The sequence below is a fragment of the Odocoileus virginianus genome, chromosome 2 (assembly GCF_023699985.2).
Source record: "Odocoileus virginianus isolate 20LAN1187 ecotype Illinois chromosome 2, Ovbor_1.2, whole genome shotgun sequence".
Classification (NCBI taxonomy): Eukaryota; Metazoa; Chordata; class Mammalia; order Artiodactyla; family Cervidae; genus Odocoileus; species Odocoileus virginianus.
The window spans coordinates 58,694,037-58,711,328 of record NC_069675.1 but is presented as its reverse complement, the minus strand read 5'-3'; the positions used below and the strand labels follow the sequence as shown (position 1 = coordinate 58,711,328).

Here is a 17,292-nt window from a genome sequence, read left to right as displayed (position 1 = left end):
TTACATATGAAATGGGATCCTTTAAAGTATCACATCTATAGAGGATCCATAGACAGTTTCAGGACTCGCCTAAATACCATAATGATTAATAGCACAAGCGTCTGGGTTCAAATCCTAGCTCTGCCACAACCTACCTCTTTGTCCTTGAGCAGATTACTAACTGCTATGTGCTGTGATTTTATTATTTGAAAAACAGAGTGAATGAAGATATCCAAGTTAATAGATGATTTAGAGCAATAATGATGTAATACTATTATTACATGTATTAATTAATAATCTCAATTACTATTGTGATTCTTGTCATTATCATTATTAGTGCTATCATTACTGTTTGCTCATGATTTCATGCCTTTCAAAACTGTGTTATTAACTACCTTCTTTAAACATCAGTTAGTCAGTTAGCAAACAGTAGTCAAATGCCTGTTTTCTATAAGACTCTGTGGTGCCAAACCATGGCTTGGGGCAAGGATTTGTAAGGAGGGCCTTAGAGGAGCAGCCTTCTCGATCTAGTGTCCTGCCTGGGACACAGGCACCAAAAGGGTTAATCTAGGAAGTGTATATGAGATCTCACCCTGTCTATTTCTGAAAATGTTCCGTCATCATTCATTATCATGTACCTGTGGATATTTTCATCTTGTATCAGTACTTTGAGTCTGAAATTCTGTTTTCTTAATGTAACTTTAAATTGAAAAAAACAACCTCCTCAACGTGTTTTTTCAGTGGGTAAAATGGTATGTTTTGTCTAGGTAAAATGGTATGTTCCTGTATTTTCTCTAAATCCATTATCATTTAGACTTTAAGAAGTATTTTCCAGAATTAGTATTCTGAGATAATGATAACAAGTCTTCTCTATCCCCCACTTAGCTCTTCTGATTTTATAAACTTACAGGCTATCTTTTAAGACTGAAGAGCCCTTTTTAATTAATTTACCTTTTTCTGGAACTTTTCCGATTTGTTGTAGTAACTAAGACCATTTTTAATGCTCCAGGTATGGATTTTGTAAGGATAAAGAAGTGCTTTATTCCTATTCACTTCCTGTTCATGCCTACCATCATATTGATCTTGGATCTAGAGGCTAACTGAATAAAAGACCTAATCAAAATGACTTCATGTAATAAAGCCAACTAGAATTCTTTTAAATGTTCTGTCTTACAATAAAAGTAAAAAAAAAAAAGCATAAATCAACCTTTAGTTTTACAGTACACAAATTACCTTTATTTGAAATGAACTTATTACCTGAAATTAGGACTGTTTGAAAAGGGTATATACATATGGTCCACATACTTCATCTCCCTCTGTCTAGTTTATGGACTTTGTGGTTTGATAAACTTCAGTTTGCCTATTGGTTGGACCATATACTGTGTGACTTGAATCAAGTTTACTCCTGTAAGGTTCAGCCTCCTTTTAACTAATGATATGTTCTTTGGTCTTGGGTAGATCACCTACCCTGACTGTAGTTTTCTAATTTTTAAAATGATGGATTTAAACCATATGGGTCCCAGGCAGCTAAAAAAAAAAGTGCTCATATGAACCCTGAAGCAAAGGTCTGATTTTGCCATTGCCTGTTCAAATGCCTTTAGTAGATTTTGAGCTAAACTTAGCTTCCGCACTGAAAAGCACCCCCTGCCCCGACTGGCCATGACCTACTGTTCCAGTGTTATTTCTTTATACAAATCTATGTTCTAGCCAAATGATGTACTCACTGCTTCTTTATTTCTCACCTTCTGCCTATACAAATTTGAAATAGGAAATGGCAACCCACTCCAGTATTCTTGCCTGGAAAATTCCATGGACAAAGGAGTCTGGCAGGCTATAGTCCATGGGGTTTCAAAGAGTCAGACACAGCTGAGCATGCAAGCAGTGCACACTTGTACAGATTACAGTATTTCTACCTGAAAGGCCCTTCCCTGGGCTTCCCGGGTAGCTCAGCTGGTAGAGAATCCCTGTGCAATACAGGAGACACTGGTTCAATCCCTGGGTTGGGAAGTTCCCCTGGAGAAGGGATAGGCTACTCACTCCAGTATTCTTGGGCTTCCTTGATGGCTCAGAAAGTAAAGAATCCTCCTGCAATGCAGGAGACCTGGGTTTGATCCTTGGGTTGGGAAGATCCCCTGGAGGGAGGATATGGCAACCCACTCCAGTCTTGGGGCTTTTCTAGTGGTTCAGACAGTAAAGAATCCTCCTGCCATGCAGGAGACCTGGGTTCAATCATCGAGTCAGGAAGATCCCCTCGAGAAGGGAATGGCAACCCACTCCAGAATTCTTGCCTGAAGAATTCCATGGACAGAGAAGCCTGGTGGGCTACAGTCCATGGATTCGCAAAGAAATGGACACGATGGAGCAACTAACACTTTCACTTTCTCTCCCTTCACGTCATTCATCAGCTGTTGAGCATGACCATGGAGTAGCTGTTGTCGCTTAGTCCCTAAGTCCTGTACTGCTCTTCCGCAGCCCCATGGGCTATAGCTCGCCAGGTTCCTCTGTCCATGGGATTTCCCAGGCAGGAATACTGGAGTGGGTTGCCATTTCTTCCCCCAGGGGATCTTCCCATCGCAGGGATCAAACCCATGTCTCCTGCATTGTCAGGTGAATTTTTTACCACTGAGTCACCTGGGAAGCCCTGATCATGGAGTAAGCACTGTACTTCATGCCAGAGGATATAAATACAGAGCTTTCCCTGCCTGCAAGGATCTTAGTGTCTACCAGTGAGAGACAAATATGAAAACACAGGCATACACTAAAGTGTTAAAGTGCTGTGGATAGAGTATATGTTAGCTGTACAGGAGCCAGTGGGAAATGATTGTTTCTACCTAGAGAGATAATAAGGGGGGAACTTTCAACGAGGATTTACAACTTGCTTAAGGCTGGTACACAATTTTACTTTTTTTTTGTTACTATCCTAAGTTTCATATCAAAATTGTACTAGCCTTGTGGAGTGATTTGACTAGCTTTTCTCTTTTCTCCTCTCTGAAACAGTACCAAAAGAAATTATATGATACTTGAATGTTTGGTAAAACACATAAAAGCGTCTGGGTATGCTGTCTTTCAAGGAAGATGGATTTATTTTTTATCACTGATTCCATTTTTCAGCAGTTGTTTTTCAGGAATTCTGTTTTTCCCTTGAGTCATTTTCCTTATTTTGTGTTTTTGGAAAATTATCCATCTTGTTTAAGTATTTGAATAGATTTTCAGTAAGTTTTATATGATATTTGTACTTGATATTTACTTAATCACCACTGACTGCATAGCTAATGTCCCCTTTTTTATCTTGATATATTAAGATGGATAATAATATATTTTTTTTGTCAAGTAGCTTCTGTCTTAGATTTGGTCCTTTCAATCTGTCAAAATTAAATTGTTGGAAAAATTAATATTTTTTTTCAGAACCTCATGTGAACTTCTATATGCAAAAAAGTGAATGTCTTTTGGAATATTTGTCTGGGGAAATAATTGTTTCTTTCTGTGTGTATGAAGACAGTCTTTAACCATGAATTGTAGCGTATTTTTTAGGAAAACATGAACTAAAACTATTAGTCTATAAAGGTAATATTCAGGCATATCTCTTTAAATATTTCTTACTACCAACCAATAGACTTCTTACACTAATCTTCAGAATAAGAGATACAATATACTCTTAAACCCTAAAAGTCACACTACAAAAGTAACAACTAAAGAAGAAATTTAATCTTTGTATCTATTAAATGACAGAATTAAAAAAAAATCATTTCCGACCCAAGTTCAGTCAGAAAAGATAATAAGCTTTTATTTGGACTGTGGCAAGATCCTACAGTAGTGGTTCCTAGCCTTGGTAACACATTACAGTCACCTACAGAGCTTTTACAAAGGACCCACCCAGACCAGTTACATCACAATCTCTAGAGGGGCAGACAGCATCAGTATTCTTTTATAGGTTCCCTCGGTGATTCTCATGTGCATCCAAGTTGAGAAGCACTACTTCACAACAAACTAAAAAAATTGTTTAAAGCCATCTCTTTTGCATAACAGACCATGGAAAGGATAAAGCCCACATACTGAACCAAATGAGTGTTCTAATAGTAGACTCTAAGTAGAAAATTGGCTTACCAAGCAGCTGGAAAAAAAAACCACAAGAAAACAAAGGAAACATAGAAATAAGCTCTCTATGACTGAATTATCTGTCTTTCAGAGGAGGAACATTTTTTAATTTATTATGGATATTAGAAAACTGCAGGTCTAATTGCACACCACAGAGCTCTAAACAACAGTATATATCTTAATTAGACACATAGAACAAGAGAGATTTTTGTTGTCTAGGAAAAAAAATTGTTTTGAAAAATATACAATAAATAGGATGAAGAAAAATATTTTTTATCTATAAAATTCATTTAAAAATAGCTTTCTGTGGTATTTGTGTTTGTTATCATACATAACATGATAGTCCTTTTTATTTAATATAGGACTTCCCCGTAGCTCAAACATAAACCATCTGCCTGCAGTGCAGGAGACCAGGGTTCGATCCCTGGGTTGGGAAGATGCCCTGGAGAAGGGAATGGCAATCCACTCCAGTATTCTTGCTTGGAGAATTCCATGGACAGAGAAGCCTGACAGGCTACACAGAGAATCGGACACGACTGAGTGACTAACACACACATGCTTAAGATCCCCTGGAGTGGGAAATGGCAACCCACTCTAGTATTCTTGCCTGGAAAGTTCTATGGACAGAGGAACCCAACAGGCTGCAATCCATGGGGTTGCAAAGAGTTGGACACGATTGAGTGGCTGAGCACATTCTTTATATTTACTTTTGGAAAAAGTAATTGCTATCATCCTAGAAATATTTAATTCATTAGCTTTGTCAACCCACTCCAGTACTCTTGCCTGGAAAATCCCATGGACAGAGGAGCCTGGTAGGCTGTAGTCCATGAGGTCGCTAAGAGTCGGACATGACTGAGCGACTTCACTTTCACTTTTCACTTTCATGAGCTGGAGAAGGAAATGGTAACCCACTCCCGTGTTCTTGCCTGGAGAATCCCAGGGATGGGGGAGCCTGGTGGGCTGGCCGTTTATGGGGTCGCACATAGTCGGACACGACTGAAGTGACTTAGCAGCAACAGCATCAGCTTTGTCAAAAATGTGATGACAACCCAACTTACTTTTCTCTTACCTTATTTGAGTAGATATTTTAACTTTTCAGCTATAAGCATTTGATAAAGTTTTCTGAGTATGGCAATAATTTCAAGATACCTTATTCAGAAAAGGCCACTTGAATCTCTTTAACCAAATTAATAAAAAACATATTAGCAGAGTTGTTAAACCTTAAAACATGTTGTCAAGGAATGATTTAGAGGAGCAGCCAGTTGATGAGAAAGTAAAAATGTGACCAGCTCTTAATACAGTGTAATTTGATAAAAGAAGCATTCAGAAAGCATTACATATGCATTCAACTGAAAAGCGAGAATATTTCAGAGACATCTCTTCCAAAGGGATGTATATACTGTGTTATTTTTCAACTAAATAACCAAGATTTTCTATCTTAGGGATGATGGGGTTGTTTTAATCTCTTTATTATAAAGTATAGTAAGGAAAACCATAGAGACAAGATATGTAATTTAATGAGCTTTTACTAAAGAAACACCCCTGTAACCACACTCAGGTCAAGAAATAGACTTGCCCAGGCACCAGAAATAGTGCCAGGTACTTACTCTGTTTTAATCGCAACCCTTTCCTAGTCCCCCAGAGTATCCTCTGTTGTGACTTTTACACTTTTTCTCATATATCACCTAAGTGTGTATCTCACAAAACTGCAGTTTAATATTATCTATTTAAAACATGCTAATGTGTCTTTTATTTATTTATTTTTGGCTACACTGGGTCTTTGTTGCTATGTGGGACTTTCTCTAGTTGTGAGGAGCAGGGACTACTCGCTAACTGCAGTGAGGCAGACTTCTCACTGAGATAGCTTCTCTTGTTGCAGAGCGTGGGCTCTAGAGCCTGTGGGCTTCAGTTAGTCGTGGCATGCAGGCTCTAGAGCACCAACCAGCTCAACAGTTGTGGTGCACAGGCTTACTTGCCTTGCAGCATGTGGAATCTTACCAGTCCCATATCCTCTGTATTGACAGGTGAATTCTTAACCACTGGACCATCAGGGAAGTCCTAAAACATGTTAATGTGTCTTTGAAATCTCTTTTAGTCTACAGGTTCCTGCTCCATCCTCTTTTTAAATTTTTTCATTGAAAGTTATCTGTTGAAACTGTAGTGTCCCACAGTCTGGATTTTGTTGTTCCCATCATCATGATGTGGTTTAGCATGCTTCTTTGTCTTTTGAAAATTCTGCAAGTTAGTGGTCAGTTTTGGCAAGACTATGTGTGAAGGAGTGTTTTTTAATTGGAAGAATTGTGATATCTAATGACATTATTTTTTAAATAGTTGGAATACTTTTATAATGAGACACTTCTACTCATCTCCTACGTGTTTTCCCAGTAGCTGGATTCATATAGTGTAATCAGGACAAGTGTTTGTTTCTTTTATTTACTAGTTTTCAAGATCGGATTGGTTCCCTGTCACTCCTGAAGGTAATCAATTAGTTTTTGTTTTTAAATAACATTATTAATTCATGGATTTTGACATATTTGACTTAATGGGTTTCACAAATTGTAATTGTTATCCTTTTGGAAGCACAGACTCTTTAACTAGAGCAATGGGATTCTCTTCAAGTTGGCTTCTCTTCTTGTCATTACCTTAGTAATCTTAGGTAGTAATCTATCTGGTATAAAAATATAGTCCATGGTTATCTTGTGCATTTCCTGCTGCAAACATGGAATTCTTAATTTATTCAATAAGGTCTGGTTTCTGAATCACTGAAGAAATGAAAGAGGAAATAAAAAAATTAAATGAGATATTTTTAGAGACAAATGAAAAAGAAAGCAAGATTATCCAAAATGTACGGGATGCACCAAAAGCAGTTCTTAGAGGGAAGTTTATAGGGATCACAAGCTTACCTCAGGAAACCAGAAAGATCTAAAGAAAATGACCCAACCCTGTGCCCAGAACAACTAGAGAAAGAAGAATAAACAAAAACCCAAGTTAGTATAAGGAAAGAAATTACAAAGATCGGGACAGAAATCAATGAGATAAAGACTAAAACCAATAGAAAAGATCAACAACACTAAAAGCTAGTTCTTTGAAGATATGCAAACCTAATAAATCTTTAGCCAGACTCATCAAGAAAAAAAGGGAGAGGGCCCAAATCAAAATCAGAAATGAAAAAGAAGTTAGGACAGAAACACAAAGGATCATAAGAAACTACTGCAAGGAACTACATGCCAATGAACTGGTACAACTTACAAGAACTGGAAAGATTCTTAGAAGAGTACAGTCTCAGAAGACTGAACCAGAAATAGAAAATATGAAAACATCAAGTACCAGTACTGATTCTGAATCAGTAACTTAAAAACTCCCAACAAACAAAAGTCCAGGAACAGATGACTTCATAGGTGAACTCTACCAAACATTTAAAGAGTTAACACCTATCCTGAAACTATTCTAAAATATTGCAGAGGATGGAACATTTCTGAACTCATTCTTTATGGCCACCATCACCCAGATACCAAAACGAAAGATATGAAAAAAATTACAGATCTACATCACCGATGAACATAGATACAAAAATCATCGGCAAAATACTAGCACACTGACTCCAATAATACATTAAAAGAACCATACACCTTGATCAAGTGAGATTTATCCCACGGATACAAGGATTTTTCAATATACACCAATCAATGTGATACACTGCACTAACAAATTGAAGAATAAGAACTATATGATTATCTCAGTAGATAAAGTAAAAGCTTTTGAGAAAATTCAACATCCATTTATGATTAAAAAAAAAAAACTCTCAAGAAAGTAGCTACTAAAGAAACATGTGTGCATGCTCAGTTGTGTCTGACTCTTTGCGACTCCATGGGTAATAGCCCACCTGGCTCCTCTGTCCATAGGATTTTCCCAGGAAGAATAGTTGAGTGGGTTACCGTTTCCTTCTCCAATTAAGGAAACATATCTTATCATAATAAAGGTCACATATGACAAACACAGCTAACATCATACTCAGTAGTGAAAATCTGAAAGCATTCCTTTTAGGATCAGGAAAAAGACAAGATGCCCACTCTTGCCACTTTTATTCAACATAGTCTTGGAAATCCTACCTATGGCAATCAGAGAAGAAAAAGAAAGAAAAGGAATCCATGTTGGAAAAGAAAAGGTAGAAGTGTCCCTGTTTGCTGCTGACATGATACTATATAAGAGAACCCTAAAGATGCTACCAGAAATCTACTAGACTCCGCAATGAATCTGGTAAAGTCGCTGGGTACAAAATTAATACAGAAATCTCTTGCATTCCTATACACTGACAACAGAAGTTCACAGAGAGAAATTAAGGAAACAATACCGTTTACCATTAAGTGAAAGTCGCTTAGTTGTGTCCTGCTCTTGGCAACCCCATGGACTGTAGCCTGCCAGGCTCCTCTGTCCATGGAATTCTCCAGGGCAGATACTGGAATGGGTAGTCATTACCTTCTCCAGGGGATCTTCACAACCCAGGGATTGAACCCAGGTCAGTCACATTGCAAGTGGATTCTTTTCCTTCTGAGCCACCTGGGAAGCCCAAGAATACTGGAGTGGGTAGCCTATCCCTTTTTCAGCGTATCTTCCTGACCCAGGAATCAAAATGGGGTCTCCTGCATTGTAGGCAGATTCTTTACCAGCTGAGCTACCAGGGAAGCCCACCAATGAATCAAAAAGAAGAAAATACATAAGGGGGCAAAAGACATGTACTCAGAAAACTGTAAGATACTTATGAAAGAAATCAAAGATGACACAAACAGATGAAGAGATATACTATGTTCTTGGATTGGAAGAATCAATATTGTCAAAATAACTCTACTATACAAGGCAATCTACAGATTCAATGCAATTCCTATCAGAATTTTTCACAGAATTAGAATAAAACGTTTTTACTGTTTGTATGGAATGGAAACACAAAAGATCACAAATAGCCAAATCAGTCTTGAGGAAAAAAAAGCGGAGCTGAAGAAATCAGGTGTCCTGACATCAGACTATACTACAAAGCTACAGTAATCAAAACAGTTTGGTACTGGCACAGAAACAGATATATGGGTCAGTGGAACAGGAGGGAAAGCCCAGAAATAAACCCACGTTCGTATGGCCAATTAACCTGCAGCAAAGGAGGCAAGACTATACAATGGAGAAAAGACAGTTTCTTCAGTAAGTGGTGCTGGGAAAACTGGACAGCTAATCTAAAAGAATAAAATTAGAACATTCTTTAACACCATATACAAGAATAAAATAAAAATGGATAAAAGACCTAGATGTAAGAATAGAAACTGTAAAACTCCTAGAGGAAAACATAGGCAGAACACTCTGACATAATTGCAGTAATGTTTTTTGGGGGGGAATCTGTCTCCTCGATTACTGAAAACAAAAGCACGCAAATGGTACCTAATTAAACTTAAAGGATTTTTTATAGCAAAGGAGACCTTTCACCAGTGGACTGGGAGAAGATATTTTCATACTGTGCTACCAAGGGATTAATTTCCAAAATATGTAGATAGCTCATCCCTGCAGTTTAATATCAGAAAAGAATCGAACCCAATCAGAAAATGGGCAGAAGAAGTACATGTTTCTCCAAAGGAGACACACGGATGGCCAATAGGCACATGAAAAGATGCTCAACATCACTAATTACTAGAGAAATGCAAATCAAAACTACAATGAGGTATGACCTCACACCAGTCAGAATGTCCCTCATTAAAAAGTCTACAAATAATAAATGCTAGAGAGGGTGTGGAGAAAAAGGAACTCTCCTACACTGTTGGTGGGAATATAAGTTGGAACAACCACTATGGAAAAAAGTATGTAAGTCTCTCAGAAAGCTAAAAGTAGAGTTACCATATGATCCTGATATCCCATGCCTGGGCATATATCCTGAGAAAACTAATTAGAAAAGATACATGTACCCCAGTGTTCACAGCCGCACTGTTTACAATAGCTAAGACATGGAAGCAACCTAAGTGTCCATCAACAGATGAATGGATAACAAGTTGTAGGATATGCATGCGTATACACACACACACACACACACACACATATGTGTGTGTATATATATATATGAATGTATGTATAATGGAGTGTTATTCAGCCACAAAAAGGAATGAAAACATTTGCAACAATGTATATAGACCTAGAGAATAGGGTTGTTGTTGTTCAGTCCCCCAGTCATGTCTGACTCTTTGTGACCCCATGAACTGCAGCAGCCCAGGCCTCCCTGTCCCTCACCATCTCCTGGAGTTTGCCCAAGTTCATGTTCATTGCATCGGAGATGCTGTTGAGTCATCTCATCCTCTGACATCCTCTTCTCCTTCTGCCCTCAATTTTTTCCAGCTACTGGGACTTTACCAAAGAGTCATCTTTTCGCATCATATGACCAAAATACTGGAGCTTCAGCTTCAGCATCAGTCCTTCCAGTGAATATTCAGGGTTGATCTCCTTGCTGTCCAAGGGATTTTCAGGAATCTTCTCCAGCAGCACAGTTTGAAGGCATCAGTCATCAATTCTTTGGCGTTCTGCCTTCTATATGGTTCAGTTTTCACAACTGTACGTGACCACTGGGAAGACCATCAGCTCAGTTCAGTTCAGTTCAGTTGCTCAGTCTTGTCCGACTCTTTGCGATCCCATGGACTGCAGCACGCCAGGCCTCCCTGTCCATCACCAACTCCTGGAGTTTACCCAGACTCATCTCCATTGAGTCAGTGATGCCATCCAACCATCTCATCCTCTGTCGTCCCCTTCTCCTCCCGCCTTCAATCTTTCCCAGCATCAGGGTTTTCTCAAATGAATCAGTTCTTCACATCAGGTGGCCAAAGTATTGGTGTTTCCGCTTCAACATCAGTCCTTCCAATGAATATTCAGGACTGATCTCTTTTAGGATGGACTGGTTGAATCTCCTTGCAGTCCAAGGGACTCTCAAGAGTCTTCTCCAACACCACAGTTCAAAAGCATCAATTCTTAGGTGCTCAGCTTACTTTATTGTCCAACTGTCATGTCCACACATGACTATTGGAAAAACCATAGCCTTGACTAGATGGACCTTTGTTGACAAAGTAATGTCTTTGATTTTTAATATGCTGTTCAGGTTGGTCATAACTTTTCTTCCAAGGAGTAAGCGTTTTTTAATTTCATGGCTGCAATCACCATCTGCAGTGATTTTGGAGCCCCTCAAAATAAAATCTGTCACTGTTTCCACTGTTTCCCCATCTATTTGCCATGAAGTGATGGGACCTGAAGCTGTGATCTTAGTTTTCTCAATGTTTAGCTTTAAGCCAACTTTTTCACTTTCATCAAGAGGCTCTTTAGTTCTTCTTCAATTTCTGCCATAAAGGTGGTGTCATCTGCATATCTGAGATTATTGATATTTTTCGTGGCAATCTTGATTCCAGCTTGTGCTTCATCTAGCCCAGCATTTCTCATGATGTACTCTGCATATAAGTTAAATAAGCAGGGTGACAATATACAGCCCTGTATATCACTCTGTATTCCTTTTTATATTTGGAACCAGTCTCTTGTTCCATGTCCAGTTCTAACTGTTGCTTCCTGACCTGCATACAGGTTTCTCAAGAGGCAGGTCAGGTGGTCTGGTATTCCCATCTCTTGAAGAATTTTCCACAGTTTATTGTGATCCACACAGTCAAAGGCTTTGGCATAGTCAATAAAGCAGCAATAGATGTTTTTCTGGAACTCTCTTGCTTTATTGACGATCCAGTGACTGTTAGCAGTTCGATCTCTGGTTCCTCTGCCTTTTCTAAAACTAACTTGAACATCTGGAAGTTCATGGTTCATGTATTACTGAAGCCTGGCTTGGAGAATTTTGAGTATTACTTTACTAGTGTGTGAGATGAGGGCAATTGTGCAGTAGTTTGAGCATTCTTTGGCATTGCCTTTCTTAGGGATTGGAATGAAAACTCACCTTTTCCAGTCCCGTGGCCACTGCTGAGTTTTCCAAATGTGCTGGCATATTGAGTGCAGCACTTTCACAACATCATCTTTCAGGATTTGAAGTAGCTCTTTCAGGATTTGAAGAAGCTCAACTGGAATTCCATCCCCTCTAATAGCTTTGTTCGTAGTGATGCTTCCTAAGGCCCACTTGACTTCACATTCCAGGATGTCTGGCTGTAGGTGAGTGATCACACCATCTTGATTATTTGGGTCGTGAAGATCTTTTTTGTACAGTTCTTCTGTGTATTCTTGCCACCTCTTCTTAATATCTTCTGCTTCTGTTTGGTCCCTACCATTTCTTTCCTTTATTGAGCCCATCATTGCATGATATGTTCCCTTGGTATCTCTAATTTTCTTGAAGAGATCTGTAGTCTTCCACATTCTGTTGTTTTTCTCTATTTCTTGCACTGATCACTGAGGAAGGCTTTCTTATCTCTCCTGGCTATTCTTTGGAACTGTGCATTCAAATGGGTATATCTTTCCTTTCTCCTTTGCTTTTTGCTTCCCTTCTTTTCACAGCTATTTGTAAGGCCTCCACAGACAGCCATTTTGCTTTTTTTGCATTTCTTTTTCTTGGGGATGGTCTTGATCCTTGTCTCCTGTACAGTGTCATGAACCTCCATCCATAGTTAATCAGGCAGTCTGTCTATCAGATGTAGTCCTTTAAGTCTATTTCTCATTTCCACTGTATAATCAAAAGGGATTTCATTAAAGTCATACCTGAATGGTCTAGTGGTTTCCCCCACTTTCTTCAGTTTAAGTCTGAATTTGCCAATAAGGAGTTTATGATCTGAGCCACAGTCAGCTACCAGTCTTGTTTTTGCTGACTGTATAAAGCTTCTACATCTTGGGCTGCAAAGAATATAATCAATCTGATTTTGGTGTTGGCCATGTGGTGATGTCCATGTTTATTCTCTTGTGTTGTTGGAAGAGGGTGTTTGTTATTACCAGTGCATTCTCTTGGCAAAACTCTGTTAGCCTTTGCCCTACTTCATTCTATATTCCAAGGCCAAAGTTGCCTGTTACTCCAGGTGTTTCTTGACTTCCTACTTTTGCATTCCAGTCCCCTATAATGAAATGGGGAAGATCATAGCCTTGACTATATGGACCTTTGTTGGCAGAGTAATGTCTCTGCTTTTTAGCACACTGTCTAGGTTTGTCATCGCTTTCCCACCAAGAGACAATCGTCTCTGATTTCATGGCTGCAGTCACCGTCCATAGTGATTTTGGAACCAAGAAGATGAAATATGTCAGTACTTGCACCTTTTCCCCTTCTATTTGCCATGCAGTAATGAGGCTATATGCCCTGTTAGTTTTTTAATATTTAGTCTTAAGCCGGCTTTTCCACTCTCCTCCTTCACCCTCATCAAGAGGCTATTTAGTTCCTCTTGATTTTCTCCCGTTAGAGTGGTATCATTCGCATATCTGAGGTTGTTGATGTTTCTTCTGCCTATCTTGATCCCAGTTTGTAACTTATGCAACCCAGAATTTCTCATGATGTGCTCAGAATATAGGTTACACAGACAGGGTGACAGCAGGCATCCCTGTCACACTCCTTTCTCAATCTTGAACCTGTATGCGGGTCAAGAAGCAACAGTTAAAACCCTGTATGGAACAATTGATTGCTTTAAGATCGAGAGAGTGGAATAAGTCAGAAAAAGACAAATACTATATATTAACACTTATATGTGAAATCTAATAAATAAAACAAATTAATATTACAAAACAGAAGCGGACTTACAGATATAGAGAACAAACCAGTGGTTACCAATGGAGAGAGAGAGACGGAGTGGGGCAAAATAGAGGTAGCACATTAAGAGATAGGGAAATACGGCTATTATTTTACAATAACTTTAGATGGAGGACAATCTATAAAAATACTGTATCAGTATATAATATTGTTAATCAACTGTACTTCAACAGATAAATATAAATAAAGTATTGCTTTATTTAAAATCAGAATTTGATATTCCATCTGACCTCGGCTAGCATTTTAGAAGTATCTGGGATTAGGAGTGGAGAGAAGGGGGTTGGGTGTAATGGACTTTCACCTTGGGAGGTATAAGACAGACTGAGCCTTTGTGGGTGAAGAGTGTGGATTTCAGCTAAAGGATATGAAAGAAGTTGTTGAAAGATAAGCTGAGGCATACTAAAATTTTTCAGAGTTTAAGCAAATCAATTCTGGGGGGCAGTGCCAAGCTGAAAGTGGTTAGGAACACTACTAATATGAGACAGGGGAAAGATTGAGAAAGAAAGTACAGAAGCAGAGAAAGGAAATTATTTGATTGGCTATAGTTTAAAGCTTAATTGGCTGTTGTAATTGGTTATCCTTGGTATTTTGATTTTGTAACATTGAGGCATTTATAGGTTTAGGTTTTGGTTTGCTTTCTTGGGCCACGATGGCATTAGGGATTCATCAGTTGAATGGCCTCCTTTTTTAACAGATTTCAGAGCTGGGAAAATGCAGCTTTAGTTTGACCTCAGAATAGAGTAATGAGAAGACACTGTAGGAGATAATGCTAGGATTTGCAAGGCAGATCATGTTCCTCCTTTGCTTATGGCTTCTCATTTTGTTTAGAGGAAAAGCCGAAGTCCCTGTAAGGGCCTACAAGCTACTTCACAATCTTCCGCCTCCTCCAATTCCCACTGTTCTTCTTGCTCCATTTTCTGTAGCCATGTTTCTCTCCCATTATTTCTTCTTCAGGCCAAGAGTGCTACCTTAGCATGTCTGCTTCCTCTGCCTGGAGCCCTCTTCTCCAGGTGACTGCACGCCTTCACTTCTTCACTTCTTTCTGGTCAACTTTATGAGAGAGGCCTGTCCTGACTTCTAGTGCCTCCCCTTCCCATTCTTCCGAGTACTTAGAAGGTACACATATAGAATCGCTAACATACTGTGTATGTTTGCTTGTGAATTGTTAACCTTATCTTCAGCCATTAGAGTGCATGTTCTCTGAGGATGAGGACCTCACTGCTGTATCCCCACCAGTGCCAGGACTTGTGCCTGGCATGTAGCTCATACTCAAGCATTTATTAGACAAAAAAGAAAAGTGAGAGCAGGACAGTGAGTGTGAGGGAGGGAAAGAGTTAGATATGGATCCTATGTGGTTTTGAATACCAGGCAGGGGAATAAAACTTTAATTCATTAGTTGTATGTGTGTTAGTTGCTCAGTCATGTTCTACTCTTTGCGACCCCATGGACTGGAGCCTGTCAGGCTCCTCTGTGCATGGGATTCTCCAGGCAAGAATACTGGAGTGGGTTGTCATTCTCTTCTCCAGGGGATCTTCCCAACCCAGGGATCAAACCCTAGTCTCCCACATTGCAGGCAGATTCTTTACCATCTGAGCCACCAGGGAAGCAAAACTGGGTTAACAGTTAAAAGGTTCAAACAAGGGAGTGACAGCAAGAACATTTAGTTTAGGAAGATTAGTTTGTTAATAATGTTTAGGATGGATTTTAAAAAATTCACGTCAACCCCCATTCCATCCCCAAGTCAGCACTATGTAACAAAGCTGTGTGCTCTTTAAAAAAAAAGGAATAATTCGACTCTCAAGAAACTGCTAAACTAGTTGCCAAAATGGCTAAAAGCATGTTCCCTTCCTGTACTTCTTCCCCTAGTTTCCCTAGTTTGGCCCAGTAATGTATATTACTGCAATACATTGTCAAATCCTGGAACATGACCTTGGTATAATACTATTAAAGCAGATACTGGCCTTAACAGTTGGATTTCGTCCGATTTTACATGAACATCTGCGAGTGCACGAACACACCTGCAGAGTTCTGTGAAATTCTGTCTCTTGTAGACATGTGCTTTGTAATGTTTCTAAATCTAATTTTGAGGTTTTCATTAGTGTTAGAAATGATCTCAGATACCACTCTCCAGATTTTTGCCCCCCCCCACATTTACATATGAATAAGGTGAATGGCCTGCTCTATTCCTTTATTCTTCTTGTTGCCTTTCCCTTCCACACTAGAAATGCTTTTCAAATTTTGCCTCCCTAGTATTATAAGAACTTCCCTGGTGGCTCAGATGGTGAATCGTCTGCCTATAATGTGGGAGACCTGGGTTCGATCCCTGGGTTGGGAAGATCCTCTGGAGAAGGAAATGGCAACCCACTCCAGTACTCTTGCCTGGAAAATCCCATGGATGGAGGAGCATGCTAGGCTACATACAGTTCATGGGGTCACAAAGAGTTGGACACGACTGAGCAACTTCACTTAAGTAAGTCATATTACTCACCAGGTCTTTTCTTAATTTTAAAACTAGTACATAACCTTATTTTTTTCTGTTGATCATTGACCTACTTAACAACCCTTCATATCTTTTCTGACCATAAAATCAGTGGTAGAAGAATCCGCCTGCCAGTACAGGAGACACAGTTCAATCCATGTGTCAGGAACATCCCCTGGAGAAGGAAATGATAATCCACTCCTAGAAAATCCCATGGATAGAGGAGCCTGGCCGGGCTACAGTCCATGGGATTGCAAAAGAGTCTGACATGACTTAGCGACTAAACAACAACAGAACATATTTCTACAGGAATGTTAACAGGGTTCTAAAGTTTTTTCCTTTGCCTACCCTGCCCTGCTTGTGAGAAACACGCTCACCAGCCCAAACCCAAAGAATGGAAGTGAGGCTTTAATGATTGTCTTGCAAGATCTGGTATCTGATGGGCAGGTATACCTAGAGTTATTACAGGGAGGATCTTATCCCTAGAATGCAAGTCCCTCCCCCAGTTCCCCTTTGGCTGAGTACCAAGGGGTAAACGGTCTTCCTGGATGTCACCTAGGTTTGTTCCCTCCCTCCTTATGATCTCCTCCCACCACCCCGCTACACCTTATTTCCTCCTTTTCTGTGTACCTATTTCAGTTCTTAGGTTTTGAATTCACCAGTAGGCTGAACCTGCACGAAAATCCTAGGCATCTCACTCTCTCTTTGTTTGCCCAGACTTTCTAGTTTTGTATCAGCTATTGGCTATTACATCAGCAAGCTGTCACTCAAAGCTAGATGTTCTTGAAAACGGACCATTTTGGTTTTTTATTTCTTACACTAATTAGGAATATATTTCTGGTAAATAATTTACTAGTAATTTTAGAATCAGCAGGGGTAGTGGGTTGGAAGGAGATGAACTGAATTGTTAAAATCCTTTATTCATCCTTTAAAAATCACACTTCTGATGTCTTTAGATAATTTGCTAGCCATATTATTTTACTAAAAGCCTACTCCATTAGTTTCTATATGTTGT

General features: G+C 39.2%; 1 protein-coding gene across 9 annotated transcripts in view; it reads left to right on the top strand.

Annotated features, from left to right (window-relative positions):
• The window catches only part of WDPCP (WD repeat containing planar cell polarity effector), a 273,308-nt gene that overhangs the window by 140,595 nt on the left and 115,421 nt on the right, over positions 1 to 17,292 (top strand). The gene's annotated exons all lie outside the window — the stretch shown is intronic.